We start from the raw sequence: 19,313 nt of genomic DNA on the forward strand, positions 1-19,313 counted from the left end.
AGCACAGGGAAGGGATGATTGGAATCCATCATAGTGTGGGTACTTAGATAATATCAGATGCCTTAATTTGCCTCATCCCCTTCTCCCTCTATTGGTCCATGACTTACCATCCCCCCACCCACCTCCACCCCCGCCCCCAGTCTACGGTGTTGATTTAGGGCATTAACATTTCTCACCTGGAGTATTGTAATAGAGTGCTAAATGACCTCACTATCCCCATTGCTGAATTTATATCACCCATTCATCTTGCATACCGCAGTCAGAGACTTCTAGGCTGCAAATGTGACTATGATATAGCTTGTTCAAAGTTCTTTAATGATCCCCCACACCGTTTGTGATAAAATATTAACTCCACAGCATAGTCTTTAAGTCTCATTATAATTTCCTCTCTGCTACTTGTCCAGACTCACCTCCCAAACTCCCTACCAAAGTCAAAGTCTTTGATTTAAAGAGAATAAGAGAGTAATTTTCCTAGGACTGATAATTAAATTCCACAGGTATAAAGTCATCCATTTAAGAATTCCTTTAAATATCTTCACAGATCATAATGAGTGATTACAAGGATTCCCCTGACTTGGAACATCTATAGTTTCTGATCTATTTCATATCTTAGATCTCGATCATCAAGGTCATTCTCAACTATCCCAGGAGGATTTGTTTTTTATTTATTTTTACCTTTTTTTTCCATTTTCATTTTTTATATTTATCTATTTGTTTAGGAGGATTTAATACTGAGGCCTCCAGGGCCTTTCCATTCCCTGAGAAACTGGAAGTCATTAGGAGTCCAAGTTCTTATTTCCTTAATATTAACTTTAGTGTGCCTTCCCTTCCATGATTTATTAAGTTCTACCCAAGAGTGGAGGACTTTCTGGCTTATTGAATTTTCAATATGCATGATTTTTTATTATTATATCTCTGCCCATCCTCTCATTACTTTTATCATTCTGCCAGATGTAGGTCAGAGATGGCTTACTTTCCCTTTCTGTCTACCACCACTCAAAATAACAAGCATGGGGCCTGATCTATATTAATAAGTGCTCAGTAAAGGATCTTCCATTCTCTCCCTTACAAATCTATTGAGCACCTCTCCTCTGGTTTGGTGATAGAGTTGAAAATCCAACACATAGTCCCAGCCTTTAAATGATCAGACCTGAGTTTGCCTTGACAATGGTAGTTTGATTATTGCCATATATTGAAAATATGTACATAGAACATGGGGGATAGGGAGGAAATAGTCTTTAGGTTTTCTCGGAGAGTTTGGAAAGGCAATGCAGGGGTGATGTGGCGAGAGACACCTAAACAGTAGGGAGAAGCTGGATGCATGAGGGTAAGAGGCTGGGCAGTACCTCAGCGAGAGGCACAAGAGTGTGGTGAATTCGGGGGGAGTGTGAGCAGCTGAATTAGGCTGGACCCTAGAAGAAGTGGCAGAGGGTGGGGCTATTGACATAGGCAGACAGAAGATTACAATGAGACTTTAGGTCATAAAGTTAATATTTAGCATGAACCACTAAAAGGTTTTGAAGAGGGTGTGTCACAATCGTATTTGCAAGGGAGGGTCTCACACAGGTGCTGTGCTGAGAAGAAAGGGCGAGTGGGTGGAGAGCTGGGGACAGTGAGACCTTTTAGGAGGGTATTCCAATATTCAGACGAGAAAGCATAATGTTCTGAATGAAGACGGCAGCCGGGTAGGGGGTTGATAATGTGGTGTAGACGATTAGAGAGACATTTAGGAGGTAAACTTGGTGGTGCCTATGTTGAATAAGGGTGGACAAGACTTAGGGGTGAATAGGTAATGAGCAAAGAGGAGATTATGAGTTCCAGTTTCCTTCATCATGCAAAGACCTGCCCCCTCCTTGCTGCAATTGTTGCACAGCTCATTGTGTACCGAGCTGTGTGCCAGCGATATCCAACAACCTGTAGACAGAACTCAGCCTTGATTCCTGGTAAAGCTCGCTGGCTAGTGCCTCTCCTCATCCCCTCTTGAGGAATTGAGTACTGTGGCTCATAGAAGCATGACATTGACCACATGTGAATATTGTACTTGCCTCTGGAGTACGATCTCTATTTTTATTGAACAACTGTCAGTAGGCCATGTAGCATTGCCAACAACACACTGAAAATAGAAGGACGACAATTACCTCAGCAGAGATTAACACAGAAAGTGAAATTGCACTTATGTAATATTCATCTCCCAGGCACTGAGACCAGCCTTCCGTCGGTTTCTCTGTATCAGTTTTGGTGTCGTGGCAAAGCAATACCATCCCTGTCCACATTGTAGGGACCTGCCCTCTCCCGAGTTCCCTCTTCCTGTGCTCTCTCACCCTGTGTTCAGAGCAGACACCAGCACACCAAGCCGTTCCCCATGAGGATTTCCCATCAAGATGCTGCAAACAGACGAGAGATAATATTAGCTAACAATCATAACATATCAGCACCCCTCTGGTGTTTGGCAACTACTTGTCAGTAAACTTCAGTGAAAAAAAGGTTTGCATTTCAGAGAATGTCAGGACTGAGAGGAACTTTAGAGATGATTGAGGAAGGTCCTTTCAATTTACAGAGGAGAACACTGAAGCCTGAGCATTAAATGGTTTGCTCATTGCTTCCTTGTCCCTGAAATTTGGAGAGAGAACTGCAAACCCAGCCTCCACTCCAACAAGGGCATTTCCCCGTGCCCTGGGCTTCTCACCATGAAACCGAGACTACAGGGAAAGCTTCTTTGCCACATCCCTAACACCCCCGGTAGGTGGAGAAAACTTCAACACAAAAGAAGAAAATCAACCCCATAATTACATACAGAACTGACTCCAGACCAACTAGCAAAAACATTGTGCTGCTTCCATAAGGGCCACAGAAGGAGGAAAGGGAAGCCTGCCTGAGCAATTAGAGACATAGATGCCAGTCTAATGGAATGATACCATTTTCATAAAACACAAATAATAGAGAAAATGGCCTGGATGGGATATAAAAAAGTAATAACAACTAATTGCAAAGGAGGGCCACTATGGCATCAATTGTTAATAGCACTTTACCCTCCCCCTGCCAAAAAAAAAATCTCTGGCATTGAAACTGAGCTGACCCATTGTATCTGTTAAATTGTAGTAATAAGAATATTAACTCTATTGCTTGAACTCTGACCACACCTTGTCAGGACAAATCTTACATCTGGAATTAACAGGGAAACATGGAGGATAATGGAGATCTCAGGAAGGAAGGAAATACCTGAGACACAGTGGTGCTTCTGACTTATGAACCTATTTTAGTAGAAAGAGAGAGAGAGAGACTATTCACCAGATACATTAGTGTCACATACATTATCTCAAAATATTCTGATAAACACTTTATGAGATGAGTATTAACTGAGTTAGAGAGGTTTTGAAACTTCCCAAGTTTGGGCTTTCCCAAGTTTAGACCAAATTATAAAAACTGTTTATTTAGAAATTGTTTAACATTTACAGAAGAATTGCAAAGATGGTACATCACATTCTCATATACCTTTCACTCACTTTCCCTGTTTTTAACATTTTGCTTCACCATGTGGACCTAAGAGTTTTATTGAGATAGGATTCACCTATTTTAAAGTGTCCCTTTCAGTGGCCTTTAGTGTATTCATAGATGTGAGCAACTATCACTCCAGTCAACTTTAGAACATTTTTATGACCTCAAAAAGAAACCCATACCATTTAGCTATCCCTTCCCTCTCCCCTCCCCCACCCACCCCATCCCTCAACAACCCCTCACTAATCTGCTTTATGTTTCTGTAAATCTCCTGGACATTGCATATGAATAGAATCTTACGATACGTGGTTTCGTAACTGAATTTTTTTCGCTTACCATAGTGTTTTCACTTACCTTAGTGTTTTCAAGTGATACATGCTGTAGCAGGTACCAATACCTCATTTTTTCAATGGCCAAATAATATTCCACTTTATGGATATAACATATTGCACCTAACCATTTGTTAGTTGATGTAGAGTTGGGTTGTTTCTATCTGTTGGCTTTTAGGGATCACGTTGACCTAATCTTGGTGGAATCAAAATGTCCACTATACTTCTGAAAGAGCTGATTGAAGAACACGATTTTAGACCTATAAGGACCTGAAGGGCGTCCTAATGGAGCACTTCTACATTGAACTGACTTATTCATCCAGTTGCTGACTTGAGGGCAAGTCCTTAAACGCATGGCACAGGACAGTCCAAACATGCATGTCCCGTGAGCTTACCGTTTCCCAGAGAGGAATGTAATAAACAATGCTCAGTGTCTGCTTTCAAACACACCAATCTTCTCCCTTCGGGATCATAGTAAAGGGACCAGAAGGATGATTTAGCTTGGGTTACCCTAGAAGCCGATCCTTGAGATAAAGGTGAGAGTTTGAATAGTTTATTTGGAAAGTTCTGGAAGAGGTCTGGAGAAGTGAGGCATGAAAGGAAAGGAAGGAAGCTAATATAGAGCAAATTAGTGTTGTTGGGGACTTGGGGACCCCACAAAAATGCCGAGGACCTCTGGGAGACAGTGTAGAACATTCCTTGGAATCACACCAACAGAGGAGTAGTGTGTAGGGCATCTACCCATCAGTCCTTATCAGTCGTTGAGGGTGGGGCAGTAAGTCCCCTGGGTAGCCCTTCCAGGCTACCCCTCAAGGAACCAGGCACAGAGTCACAGGTGCTTGCTGTGCAAGCTGTGGGACTGGGAATGGTCATGCAAGGAGGTGTGGTGGCACCAACAACTACACACACCAGGCAGTGTTACAATATCTCCTTATGAAAAAGGCAGGAAGAAGAGGAGGAGGGCTTCCATCCTGATAATGAGACCTTCCAAAGAGACATCGACTGGTAGCAGCTGGTGGCAGCACCATAGCCTTGAATTTACTTCTCTATCAAAATGAAGACAAAGTCTGTGGTCACTAAATCCTTGATCATTAGAGCTGGAATCGTATATGAAGCAATATTCCAGTCCAACCATACCCCTTTTCAGCTTAAAGAGATTTCTGCCCTTTGGAGAAATATGGTAATATGTGATTGCAGTGTGGTAGAGAGGGAACGCAGTGTGGACACTGATGCCCCTGAGCTCAAACACTGGCCCCAATGCATAGACTCTGTGTGCAAACTCTTGGAGCAAACTGTTTAATCTCTGAGAACAAGTTCTCTCAATCCATAGTTGCCTCCACCTCCACTCCACAGTCTGGTAACATAAAATGAGATGTTTGATGACCCTTATCACAGTGGCTGGCTTATGATGTGAATTCAGTAAGTAGTAGGGAGGTATATATATATATTTCTCAGAGTAAGGAAGAGATGCAACAAAAAATACATGAACTCATTCAACAAATATTTGTTAAATCCCTACTATGTGCAGAATTCTATTACAGTCTTTGGCACAGAGGGGCAAAGAATTGAAATCTCTGTCCTCATGAAGCCATCATCCCAGTAAATCGCAAACACTGGAATTCTGTTCGTACATTTCAGACCCTATTTTCATTGTCTGGAAAAACCGGGTTTAATTTATGTTATTCATTGGGCTTTTAACTTCTCCAAATATAAGCTTCATATCAAAATGCCCCTGAGTGCTCTCTCTCCAACCTTTAATCAAACGTATTCTGAGAAGCATTTTTCAAATCTTTCTTTGACATTGCATTAGTTGGAATTTGTTTGGTCCCAAGTGACAGAAGCCAAATTTGAACTATTTTAAGGGAAAAAGATGAATTTATTGAAAACAGAGGGTGACTAAAAATCTGGGGACAAAGCAGACACATGGCTGGCCCTCCAAACAGCTGGAACCAGGAACTGAGACCCTTCGGAGAATCACCGTGCCTCTCACATCTGTCCCTGGGCGGCAGTTTTATCACTCACACTTCAGTGTGGCTTTCTCCACATGGAAGACAGCGTGCCTGCTCATGGCTCTGAGGATTTGCATCTTGTAACTTTAGCCACTAAAAAGACTAACCCACCTCTCCCAGTTTTCTCATCTAAAGTTCCCAGGGAAGAGATTCTGATAGTCACAGCCTGAGACGGGGATTCTCTACTGGATCATTCAGCTTTGTTATTTACACAGCATTTCCCACACTAATTATAAGGCTGGGGGATTAGAAGCGCACTGCTAGAATCCCATAGCTACCCACACAACCTGTCAAGACAGGGAACCTCCGAAAGGCTAATTCTCACATCGTGGACACCTTTCTGGCAGGCAGTATGTATAATAGCAGCTCTGGAAGCCGAAGAAATGAACAAAACAATAGAGCTAGAAGAGGCCACATCTTATTCAGCCCACAGAGGTACCCATCAGTAGATTACTTCCTGCAAATTGGTCAAGTATATTCAAAGCAAACACATTAAAATGGATTATTCACCATTTATGTATCAGAGAAGTAATAGTATTATCTTTATTGCACATATTAATGTTCTTGAATGCTTCCAAAGTACTGCAGAACTTCAAAACACTTTCCAGTTTCATAGAATTAATTAGCTCCCCTGTGGAGCAGCTCAGGCGCAATACAGCTGTTTTGGAGATGGGATGGTTGAGTTGGAAAGGCAAGAGGTGTTGAATCATTCCTCTTCTCCACAGGCATTTATCAAGCACCTACTCCATGCACGGCTCTGGGCAGATGGTTTTGGGGTTATAAACTGGTTGAAGTAAAGTCTCTTCTCTCATGGAACTCATAGTCTAGCAGGAAAGGAGAACTTGTCAACAGCTAGCTCTACTGCAAGTCAGCATAAGACCCAGATAAGATGGGTAAACGTGACAAGCTAGAGGAAGCTATGAGTTAGGGCTGGGAACAAAGTTAAATTGCACAGGCCCATGGAAACCACAGGAAGTTGGTCTTTAATATGTAAAGTCATCATTAAAATTTACCTATATAGATTTCTTATAAATTCATTTAAATGGGTAGTTCTCTAATTATTTTTTAAATCAACAATAAACCCATATCTCCTACCCTCAACCCCTGCCTCTGGCAATCATCAGTCTGTACTCTGTATCTACGAGTTTGTTTGTTTGGTTTTTAGATTCTACATATGAGTGAGATCATATAATATTTGTCTTTGTCTGACTTACTTCACTTAGCATAATGCTCTTGAAGTCCAGTTATGTTGTCTAATGAAAGGATTTCCTTTTTTTATGGCTGAATAACATTTCTCTGTGTGTGTATGTGTCTTTATCTCTTCATCCATCAAGGGACATTAGGTTGTTTCCACGTCTTGGCTAATGTAAATATTGCTTCAATGAACGGAGGGGTACAGACATATCACTATGCATAATGACTTCATTTCCTTTGGATAAATACCCAGAAGTGGAATTGCTGGATCATATGGTAGGCCTATGTTTACTTTTTTTGAAAAACCTCCATACTGGTTTCCAGAGTGGCTGTACCTATTTACATTCCCAGCTACTCCTTCTATTCTCAATTAAATGATCTCAGTAAGTGAAAGAAAAAATGATCGATTTGCCTCAACCATTCAAATGATTGGCTAGTTCTCTGGTTCACTTTGCCCTGTGAATTTTGGATTGAAATGCGTAATAGTGAGTGAAGACTGGAGTGTTTGTAGAACGGGTGACCATTAACTATTCAGGTTTCCATTGCCCAGGGAAGGTCTCATTTCTACTGGGGCTCTCTTTGTGAACCCAGCTTCCATGAAGCGAGGAAATCTATGGGAAGCTGTGGAGAGATGCCCATGGAGAAGACCACGTGGAGACAAAGTGAGGTTCCTGGCCCTCAGCTCCTGTTGACGGCCAACAGTCGGCACAGACTGCAAGGCACGTGAGTGAGCCATTTGGGAATCAAGTCCTCCAGATCTGAGTCGAGTGCCCTAAGCTGATGCTGCATGGGCCAGGAGTGAGCTCTCCTCCCTTACCCTTGTCCAAATTCCAACAGATTCAGGCTAATAGAAATTTGTTATTATTTTTAAGCCAAGAAGTTCTTGGGTAGTTTATTCTTAAAAATAGTTAACTGGAACATCTTCTGTGAAGAATTGATGACAGTAACATCTTTTTGCCTTGCTTTTGTTTTTCATTAGATGACAAGGTTTTAGAAACCCCAGCTATTCAGATTTCAGAAACTTAACTCGGGAGTTCAGAGGAATGCCTTTCCATTTTTCCATAGAGTTTCAAAGGAGAATGCAATTCAAAACTTAAGTAATTTCCTTTACATGTGAAATTTCTAAAATATTCATTTTGAAATGATGCCCTCCTATTTCTAAAAAAGGTTAAGCTAAGAACACCACTAAATAGTATTTGCCTCTATGACATTTGCATCTGTAACATTTGTAAATATATACATATAAGTTTTTACAAAATTTCCACCTCTGACCCAAAAGGGCCACTACTGTATATATGAAGGTCACTGAAGCTCATGAACTTTCAGAGCTGTGCTCTCTTCTCTAATTCACTAATCAAAAGTCACAAATATAGCTTCTGATACCTCCTCTCTCCTCTTCTTTTTTATTGGCTGTCAAGACAAGGCAGGGCAGCAACCAATCAGCTCTTTATATTAAACAGGGCATTTTGCTGAGCTGGACTTGATTCTTGGTTGCTACAAAACAAATCTAAGTTTATATCAGAGGTGACAAACTCCATACCCTGTCATTTATCCTTTTTATAGCATGGGTGACACCCATAGTCAGCAAGTCCTGTTGATGACTATGTGAATCAACTAAGGCTGAAAACATCTAAGTCAACAGATTTGCTATGCTAATTGTCAGAAATTGTATTTTTACATAAAAGTAAACTAAATTAAAAACAAATTCACTGCTATTCATTACTATACATATTTTTAAAAGAAAGTCATAATCCCAGTACTCACAACCATAAACACCATTAATACTAGAGTATATATTTTTCTAAACATAAGTCTAAATCCCCACATACGTCACAAAAATGCACTATATTATGAACTCACCTTTATACATTTAATGATTGCTGAAACCCCCAAACATGTTGATATTTTACTATATATTAGGCACTGTACTAAGTGCCTCATAAATACTACTTCATTTAAAGCACAGCAACACTAGGAGATGAATAACAATAACACGATTATGCACTGAGGTCTTGGAGGTCACAGCTAGCAAGTGGAAATGTCTGACTCCAATCCTAGACCTGTCGACAAATTTTTACTATTCTATTTCTCATCTTGTGCACTTGAATTTTTAAACTAAAATTATACTGCCGCCATCATTCATGATAATATTCTCCTATTCACTTACAACAACAGTCTAATGTCTGACTAGTATATACAGGGTTTCAAAACAGGTCACCATTCTTCTCTTGTTTGTCATTTGAGTTTGGTTTTGTTTGTTTTCAATTTTCTACTAGTATAAACCACACTGCAATAAATATCCTTGCAGATCAATCTTGTTTGTACATCCTTGATTATTTCCTGAGAATGAATTTCTAGAAGTTGAGCTGTTGGGGCAATGGCATGCAAAAATTTTATGTTTTCAATAGTTATGCCAAATTTCCCTTCAGAGAAGTTACATCAAATTACCTCACTGCCATCCATATGTACCTATGTTTGGGTCCTAAAACCTCATTTAAAAAAACAAATCAAAACAAAACAAACAGAACTTTAAACCACAACCTTCCTAATCATGGAAATAGATGATACCATAAGAGTTATTTCTTCTAACCTCCTACACATTATAGACCTTTTCATAGTGCATTTCTGATCTAGGTTATCCATCCTATATAATTAATAAGAAGTTCTGGGGACAGGAAAATTTTAAAAATTCATACTACAAAGCACATTTTTTAAACCTCTCAGCAATAAAACACTTCCCAAACTACTGTAAAATTCATCCAGAATAAGAGGTATCACTGGAAATGAGGAAACTTTGGCCGGCTTTTAACATACTTAACACAGGTCACAAAATGATGCAGATATTTTTGGTCATTCTCCACCTCAAATGGGCTTGCTCCAGGTGTTGGCAGCTGAACACATGTCCCTTGCTCTAGGCAGGTGAGCAACTGCTTGGTTCCTTTGCCTTTGGGAATTCAGCAAACGGAGGTGGATGGTCAGTGGGAGAAGATTGCTTAGAAACAGAAATAAATGAGATCGTTTCACATTTCTAGGTCAAGGGGGCTGTGAGTGTGTGTCCTCTCCCCACCCCAGGCTATCAAAAAAGTCATCACCAAGTCCCTTTAATTTTAGAGACACTGAGATTCAACTGTGTTTAAAGGAAGAAACGACCTTCAACCAGTTAAGTGTTCCTTGAAGGCCCGTTAGATACAAAACAATGCTGAATGTTGCAATGGAAACCAAAAAAAGAAAGAAAGAAAAAGGTAATAAATACTCACAGGTGAGTGAAGCAAAGGAAATCTACTTTAAAAATCTATAGGTATGTAAATTCTGTAAGTGGCTGGCAAACACAACTAAGACAGTGAACACAAAGGAAAGACTAATTCTGCCTGGGGTTAGGGGTGAGGTGTGGGGTTGGAAAAGGCTACAAAAAAGGAGGTATGGATGGGAAAGACAGTTCCTTTGGCCCAAATTGGTTTTGCTTTTTGTTTTTGGTGCAGAGCTGATAAATAAATTAACTCATGACATAAGAACATTACCAAAACTAATAATTGGCTTTAATCTGAAAACACACACTGTCTTATAAGGGGCATATAGACTCCATTTCAGCTCCACATTTACAGTTATCCCTGGAAAGCGAGGAAAATTTGGTTGGGGTTATGGAACAGGCGTCACGATTCAACCCCAGACTCTGCCGTTCAGGAACTGCAGGGGCTCATTCTGAGATCTGACCACAGAACCTTCGGGGGGGCCTCTCTGGCCTTATTCGTCCCCCCCCCCACCTCCGCCCCAATAGCCTAGTGGAGTACTTACACCCAGTAGGCAATCATTTGTCAAATGGATTTTAAGCATTCTCCTTTTTCCCTTTTAAGGGACAATCAACCAACCCATCACTATGCTGTGCTTCTCTGCCAGCTTAATTTAGCTCTGATCTCAGTAGTTAGGAAAACGGGTGAAAGAATGGGGCCACAGCATTCTGAGAGTAAAGCTAGGCAAGAGGGTGTAAGGAAGGCATGCCAGGGCTGCAGGGGGTGCTAAACACTCCCACCTCAGCTCCTCGTCTCCGGCGGCAAAAGCTCAGCCCCCTCCCTCTCTCTCTATTTCGGACCCGCACCGGGGAAGTGAGAGGGCAGCGCCAGCAAGGCGAGGCGGTGGCAGGGCTCTACCACGTTCATAATTCCCTGCTGCTTTTTCCAGTCCCCAGCCTTCTCGCCCCTCCTTCCTCCTCCTCAGTCCAGGTTTGGAAGCGATTCCCCTCTAGTGACTGAGCCCTTTGCATCTGGGTGAGAGGCGCTTCGCCTCCCTCACGTCTTTTGTCTCCTCCTCCTGCGAGGCTCCCAGGCCCGGCGCAGGGGTTGCAGCGGCCGCCGCAGCAGCTGGAGCCGAGCCGTGCCTTGCACCGCCTCTCGGGGCCGTACCGGCGCGGAGTGAAGGCTCCGGAGGACACCAGCCGAGCCACTCACCGCCCGCCCGCCTCCCGCGCTCCAGCCGCGGCGCACCAACGCCGTGGGCGCAGCGGGGGAGCCAGCCAGCCCTACCCAACCGGTGTGGGGTAGGCAGCCCGGCTAGCAGCCGCGTGCGGATAGCGGCGCTGCAGCTCTGGCAGCGCGCACACCCCCAGGCAGACGTACCTAACGCCTTGTCTCTGCGCCACCAGGATGGAGCAGCCACCCCAGCCCGGGACTGGCTCAAGGTAAGGTGCGGCCGCCTGTTGCTTTTCGCAAAGCGCGGTATCACCCCTCTGCCCAGGTGCCTAGGCCATTCCTCCACGAACTAGTAGAGCAGAACTATCACACCACTTCTGAGCCACGTCCAAACCCCCTGCTCCCTTTAGCGCAGACCCTTGGAGAGACCACTCCTGGCCAGGGCGAGTCGACCCTCCTTGCTCGCGTGCAGCCAGCTGCCACGCAATAGTCTGCAAACTTTTGTGCACCCCCTTCTCCGCGCGGTACTCACCCAGTGCCGTTTAAGTTGCACCTCTAGTTTTCGCGTGCGCCCTTCCCCCAGCCCCCCTCCCTTGCCGAATACATCTGCCCATTTCTCTCTGTATTCTTGTCAGTCGACTTTTCACTCCCTGCAGCTCCCGCTAGAGAAGCGAGGGTTTGGGACCCAGCAGTACTCATCCTGCCTGTAGGGGCAGTTTAGGAGCCGAGATGGTGGAATAGGAGAGGTGGGGAGTGGGAAAAGGCTGCGGCCAACCCTGGGGTTCTGTCCAGCGCAGCAGGAGTCGGTCCATCCTTGCTTTTGCCACCTCCAACTAGGTAATGAAACCCTTGGAGGGGCTTGCGGCTTTGCGCCTTGGGAACGCCAAGTGCAGATCCAGGTGGGTGAAGTAAGTGGTTTTGGGAGGGAAAAGGTTGCCTGGGGGTAGGGAAGGAAGCTGAGTGTCGAGGATAGATCTGACCGAGGGGGGAACCAAAAGGCTCTGCTAATGCGGGCGAGGGGCCAGTCCCGCGCAGGCTTCTGATAGGGAGGAAAAGGGATTTGAGTACGAAGGTTGCTGGCCGGGTGTGTAAATAGAGATGGGGGAGGCGCAGAGAAGAGAAACAGAGCCCTGGAATGCTGGGGCCCCGGGGACCTTGGGAAGGCAGGCTTCTGGGTGACTGGGATGGGGCGATATCCCTCTCCTGGAGGAAAAAAACCTCCCGGCGAGATTCTGAATGCGTTGGTGTCTTGGGCGGTGACTGAGTGGTTTAGATCATGGACCAAGGATGCTTTTCCTGGCTGTAAGAGGACCTAAGCCCCCCTTCTTTCTCTGGCGCCGGCTTCTACACCCTTCCACCTCCTCGGCCAGGTCTGTAGACCCACGCCCACCGTCCCTACAGGGTGCTCTGGAGTCTCCATAGCCGCAGTGTGGGAAGGGGATTCCTGGCACCCGGGGGAGACCTGTGTTCGGGTTAGGGGGAGAGTCCCCAGCTCTGAGACAGTAGACTGGGGTCCGAACCGGATGGGGCAGAGCACAGGGGTGAAGGCTGCACTGGGAGCCACCTCCCCCCTTCCCTCCGCAAATCGCACCTGGGCGGAGCAAGGGAGTGGGGGAGCCCCGTGCTGAGCCCGGGGAGGCTCAGGAGCGCAGAGCTGCAGGGAGTGCGGGGTGGAGGGGTGTGGACATTGGATGAGGGAAGACCCAGCAGATCGGGGGCTCCGTGCGGAGGTGGGCTGTCTAGTTTGGTGCCCCAAGGTAGATCCTTCTGGTTGTTCCAGACACTTTGGCCAATGCAGGAAGGGAAGGCTCTTTCCTCCTTTGCACCCCAGCAATCTGGGGTGGGAGAGGATTTGCGGGAGGCGGCTTAGACTGCTGTTACAAAAAAAGGGGACAGCCCCCGGTGCCCCATTTATCCTGGTGGGGCACACATTGAGCTGCCAAAGGCCTGGATGCACCTCATTTAACCCTTCTCTCTTTGAGTTGGTGCACGCCCATCTCCTAGCGGCGCCTTTGGCTTGGAGTTTGGTTCTCGTTTCCTACCGTATCTGTAAGAGAAGAATTTGGAGGTTGCGTGGATCTGGAGACGAGTAAAGCCTCCGGTCCTCTCTGTTCGAACCTCCCACGTGCAAGCTTTTAGGGGTGCAACTGGCGCTGCCCTTGCCCTGTAGTCGTCTCCTGCTCTCCCGCACCAACTGGGAGAAAGCGCAGCTCAACGCAGTCCCCCTTTTTGGGCCCCACTCCTTGGCCAGACCCTTCCGGAAGAGGCGTCCGCTGGCAAGGGCTCCGGGGAGGAGTCCCGAGGTCGGCCCTCCCATCCCGGGACACCCCGGGAGCGGCGAGTTCCCTGTCGCCCAGCGGCGAGCTTCAGAGCCCCAAGGAGCGGGAACGGGGATTCCCTCCGCTCCGGCTCGGGGCGCTGCTCGTGAGCACCAAGGCCACACCCTCACAGGCCAGGCACGGGGGAGAGAGCGTTGGCTTCTTCTGAATTACCTGGATACCTGAGGTAGGAGCCCAGAATTAAGTCCCTCACTCGCAAGATTTAGCTTCTGATGTCCCTGGTCCGTTTCTTCTTCTTTTTTCACCTGGATTTGTGCGCAGGCCACTTCCCTTTGCAGGTAGAAACAGGTTGGAACCTGTCCTTTGAGAACTCTTGAAGGAAGAAGACTTCAAATCCACACCAAGGTGTTTTGTTTTGTTTTTCAGGTTGCTGAACTCCTCTGGGGAGACAGGTAGTCATAATAATAATCAGCGCCAGCGTGTACTGAGCCCTTACCCTACACCGGGGATTATTCTGAATGTTGTACGTGCAGTTTTAGTTTGAATCCTCACAACCCGGGAAAATGATTGAAGTTATTTTTCCCATTTTATTGGTGAGGAAACCAAGTCATGGAGCAATTACCTGCTCATAGTCGTCCAGCCAGTAGGTGGTGGGGCAGGTTTCCCCGTGAGTAGAGAGCACTGGGTGTGTCCCACACTCCCTGCCTATTTGGTCCTCAAGACCCTTGTCCACAAGGAAGTGGGGGAGGCCTCCAGCCTGTTACTCCCAACCCCAGGGGCAACACTCTAAGGGTCAGCCCTCGCCTATGCACCCCTGTAGCTGTGGCACTGGGGACATCTCACTCCCCTGAGAGTCTGTTGGGGTACATCTTGGTAGGATGGGATCCTGGTACTAGAAGCAGATTTAAGGAACTGGCTGCTGACATTGGACGTCTTTTCCGAACCTTTTTGTAGACATTCCCTTTTGAAATGTGAGGAGAAATGGAAGGAGGGATCCAAATGTGAGCAGAGATTTGCTCTGTGGTCACAAACTGCAGACACTGTATTCTGCAAATGGGTCCCTTTCAAGTGACAGAATCACAGAATATTAGAGCTACAGGGATGTCAGCTATCACCCGTCTCCCTCCAGGGGTAGGGAGGAGATTCGCTGATGGGCAAGGCCATTGGCTGTACTACTACTAAAGTAACTACTGTTGGAACCACTGTCTTCTGACCCTGGTCAAAATAAACTGTTTGGACACAAATACATTATGTTCACTGCTGCTGTGTCTCAGCATCTTAAAATCAATTAGGGAAAATTAATTAACTAGTGAAAAAAATTTTGTTAAAAATAGACCCTTTTGCTAATTTTTCATAAATGCCTCAATTAGCATAACCAGAAAAAGTCACCATCACATAATGGATAAACCACCGCAAATTGCCTGTTTTGCAAAAGATTGCAGTAGAATATTTATATTTCAAGTCAACAAAAATCAACCAACTATGCAACCTTTTTAGATGATTCTGAGTAAAACCATTTATATGGATTCTCAACCATTTTAGCCAAGTTCTTCTTTCAAGTTGAGTAGGTCTGCCCTGCCCCACTCCCAATTATTGTTGAAAAATAAGAGAAAACACAGTACTTCAAAGGGAAAAATCCTTTTGAATCCAATGAAATGATTTATTATTATTTCTTCTTGATTTCTGACCCTGGGGTTAAACTTTAGGCTTATGTAAATATGAGGCAAAACATACTTGGGGCTCAGAAAGGGGAAAAGTAGTTTGTGGCCACTTTCTCACCCATTGGGCACCTTCACAAGGCAGACTTTCTCCAGGAGCTTAGGGTTCCCTTGTACCCCCAGGCATTCTTGTAGGACAGAAATCTGCTTTCTAAGAACATCCCATGCCTTTTCCCTGTAGCTGCATTACCCAGATGTCCTCCCTCTGGAGACAAACCAACAGTCCGCTGGAGGAAATGGTGGGAGGGTGTGATGGGAAAAACCTGTTCATCAGAATCACATTAGGGGGATAAAAAGTACAGGCAGAGAGTAGAAACTTGGTCCATTTATGTCACCTGGAATAGGATTTTCACTCCTGATGCTGTGACAAGTGAGGACCAAGGCCCTCCAGCAGTAATTAGGGTTGGGGGAGGAAAAAGTGAGGGTGAGGGTGAGGGAATAGTGCTGGCCAGGAGGCATGGGGTCAGGGACGTGGGGCATGGCCGATCAAGGGCTCTGGTGTGACTGGAATGGCCCTGGAGGACCTGCACAAAGAGCCGCCCCCCACCCTTCCCCTCCTCTCCACCACCTCAGTGTGCCATCTGTGTTGGGTTGGCTTATCTGAATCCCAGCATCCTCAGTTATCTCAAGGAAAGCATTCCCTTCCTAGAGAATTCATTAGAAATGAACATTGTTTTTATACAAGTAGGGGAAAATATGCACAGCTGTTCTTCTCCTCAGGAAGAATCACTAAACTTCAGGTCATCCCAGAGGGGGAATCCTCTGAAGGTGGGGATACTGATTTAGTTGGATTGCAGCAGTGGTAGAGGGGAAAAAATATACAGCATTGAAATCAGGTATGACAACATCTAAAAGAAATGCTCTATCTTTTTAGGAACCACAGCAAGAGAATTTTTTGCACCTGGGCATTCATCTTGATTCCCAATTCCTGGCTTTTTCAGGGCTAATGGGGGAATTAGCGGTCATCCAATTTATGGGGCTCACATCCCCTCTGTTTATTTTACTCCTATGTCGTATAGTGTTAAAGGGCACATACAACACTGCTGGGGCAGTTCTTTGGGTGTACATTTATCATAAATATACATACACACACATATACACACACACATATTCACAGTTGAAATAACAATTACTATTAAACAACATGCCCTGGGAAAAAGATGATAAAGATACTGTTTTTATTCAGGACACAATGAATAAATATGTTTATGCAATACATAGTATGAATTAAAATTTTCACTTTTCATTAGATAGTTAAAAATGAAAAAAATAAATCAAGAACCAGAGCATCTGGATTCAATCTATTTTTAATAACAAGAAAAGCCAAATCATACGTTTCTGTGACGTGTGAAGAAGTTAGCAAAGGAAAACAAACAAATAAAAAAAGGTAGCTAAGTAAAACCTGAGAAGATTTACCCTCATGGATTTTATTTTAAATAAGTATATAATATCTTAATCTACTTTTAGATTTCAATAACATATGATGGTGACCTTTAGCATTTTATCCACAGATTGCCACTTTGATGAGTTTATTCTACGAGTGGTTGGCAACCAGGATGGAAGTTTTATCACTGATGTGTATACAAGTTATAGCTATATGTGCTTTATAAAAACCTAGTGAATTAAAATATCACAACATGAGACATGTAATGCCCTTTTTACGTGAGGATGCAGTCTGAAATCTTCTCAAGAGCTTAAAGACTTGGAGCACAGTATTTTCCCGAAGCACATACTCTAGCAGTAAGGGCCCTATAATTCATTTAATAAAAATAATTGAGTAAATATTAAAAAGAACCACACTGATAATCTTTAAGGGGATAAATGAACACATCGGCAAAGTTTATGACATTTATGATTGCATTTTATCCTAAGCTCTCTGAGCTGCTTTTTATGTTAACACAATCCAACGCACAAGTCACTACAGTTTTTAGAAAAGGCTTTGTGCCTTTTATTACAAATAAAATGGAAACAAATATAAAAAAATAAAATACTGTGAGTCATTCTCACATGTGAAGTAACACCTGACAAAACTGTTTTCAAGAGCAGATTGCTTCCTTCCTTCCTTCCTTTCTTTTTCTTTCTTTTCTTTTTAGGTCTTTGATAGAATTTTCAGTGTGCATGTAAGTATTCAGTGCCTGGCTGGGAGAGATGACTGTTTCAGGACGAATGCTTCCCCCGGGTGAGGGTGCTCGTATATTTGGCCAAGGCTAACGCGCAAAGCTCATGAAGTCACACTGGCTTTTTCTCTAGTCTTCCAACCTCAGCTCTGCTTAAGATAAGGATTCCTTGTACAGGCCCGCTACAGTGGGGTCCCCCTGTAGACGGTGACTGAGCAGTATCCTGGCCCATTCAGCCGACCTGTTCTACATGTCTGGTCATTGGGGTTATCAAGAAGAAATGTTCTCCATCCTTTCTACAAATTATATTCAAACTTGAATTTGCAAAGTTACGTGACCTTCTGCCATAAGGTGTTTCATAGTTGTTTATTTGGGTGATTAATCTGTTTTTAGATTCCTTTTCAAGAACACTTTCTAGAAATAAAATCAATACCCTGCCCTAATGGAAGGGATAGTATAGACTCTTGGGGTCCGAAGTGTTTGCTGCAAAACTCATGGAAAAGGGGTGGCTGATAGCCAGCCAGGTCATGGGGGCCCAGAGAGGCAACAGAGAAGCAGCTGGGGCTGGGGTTTGGGAAAAGGGAGAGAGGGTAAGAGAGGTAGGCCGTCAGGGAAAACAACCCAGGGGAGAGAACCCAGTGATTAGCACAGGAAGATAAAGAGATATTTGAGAGTACGCTGAAACTGAAGGATAAGAAAAAGAAAGACATTAAAATAAGAGAAGATAAAGAAAGCTAATAGGAAAGCTAACAGAAAAAAGAAGAGGCATGTAAGGCAAAATATCATACCTAAATAATTCCTCATGGTCTGGAGCATTCAAAGGCAGGTTAGCACCTTAGCTAGAGGACAAGGGCTCTTTCTCACATTCTCCTGTCCCTTGTACTGTGGCTTCTTAATCTCCTGATCAATGACTCTTAATCCTATTAATGCCTAGGTACCCTTTGGTGGTCTGACATGCTTAGGGACCCCAGAATGATGTGTTTAAGTGCATAAAGTGCATTATGTGATTATAGTGCACATTCAACCTCATGTATTATATAGAATTACATAAAACATTGTGACAAGATCTACTGATGGGACTAACGACTATCATTTTGAAGGAGGGAGGAGCATAAATGCTGCTGTGAGGTGACTACCCCAACTGTGTTATGATACGAAGATACCTGATTTACATTGTTGACAAAATTGTTGGTATAGCTCCTGTACTTGACGTTTGTGGTTTGCATTCGCAATAACCTGAAACTCTAAACTGTCGCTCACTGTTAGCAAACGAACTTGTGATTGTTTTCCATTTGAGTTCATGGATCCCTTCAATTCTATTGATAGATGTCTTAGAGGAGTGTGACCCCTAAGAACCCTAGACTAGGGTGACCATCTAGTTTACTGTCTACAACTGGGGTACTTTGGAGAATGAAATGGATCGTCGTTGTTACCCTAAGACAGCAGGTGTAAGTTGGGACAGGCCTGGGAGCAGCTTGTCTCTCTCTGAGATCTTTCTCCTCAGACCAGTTTTCACGTCTCTAGCCCAAGGAATTGGCTTTCTTTGCCCTGTTCATTAGGGATGGTGGGTGTGGGTACCGACCGGCTCTGGAAGTAGAGAACAGCTTTAGCTGAAAGAGAGTGACACGTCAGGGCCACAGCCAAGCTTTGGGACGCCTTTGTAAGAAATGGAAAATGGGTTACATCAGAGCAGAAGGCTCTTGACTTCGGGCTGGGTGACCATTGGCCTCAGTTTCAGTTTTTGATGCCCCCTTGGCCGGATGCCCTAT

The 19,313-nt window shown here is 44.3% G+C and overlaps 1 protein-coding gene and 1 long non-coding RNA gene across 11 annotated transcripts in view; one reads left to right on the forward strand and one right to left on the reverse strand.

Annotated features, from left to right (window-relative positions):
* Window positions 1–8,094: 8,094 nt before the first annotated feature.
* LOC139441086 (uncharacterized) lies at window positions 8,095–14,192 on the reverse strand. The gene is made up of 2 exons (XR_011651479.1): window positions 13,923–14,192; window positions 8,095–13,477 (listed from the first exon to the last, which is right to left on the reverse strand). It is a non-coding gene; the product is annotated as an uncharacterized lncRNA (long non-coding RNA).
* LRRC3B (leucine rich repeat containing 3B) overlaps window positions 11,106–19,313 on the forward strand; it is a 77,074-nt gene continuing 68,866 nt past the window's right edge. For 3 of the 10 annotated variants that reach the window (XM_024565886.4, XM_053930007.2, XM_045200018.3), the window contains exon 1: window positions 13,461–13,935. The gene's annotated coding sequence lies outside the window, so the exon portion shown is untranslated. Of the gene's footprint in view, window positions 11,705–12,065; window positions 12,330–12,615; window positions 12,801–13,460; window positions 13,936–19,313 lie in introns of those variants that run through there. The other 7 variants (XR_008427514.1, XM_024565887.3, XM_045200020.3 and 4 more) reach the window with 6 other exon arrangements.

Source organism: Desmodus rotundus, chromosome 8, assembly GCF_022682495.2.
Source record: "Desmodus rotundus isolate HL8 chromosome 8, HLdesRot8A.1, whole genome shotgun sequence".
Lineage (NCBI taxonomy): Eukaryota > Metazoa > Chordata > Mammalia > Chiroptera > Phyllostomidae > Desmodus > Desmodus rotundus.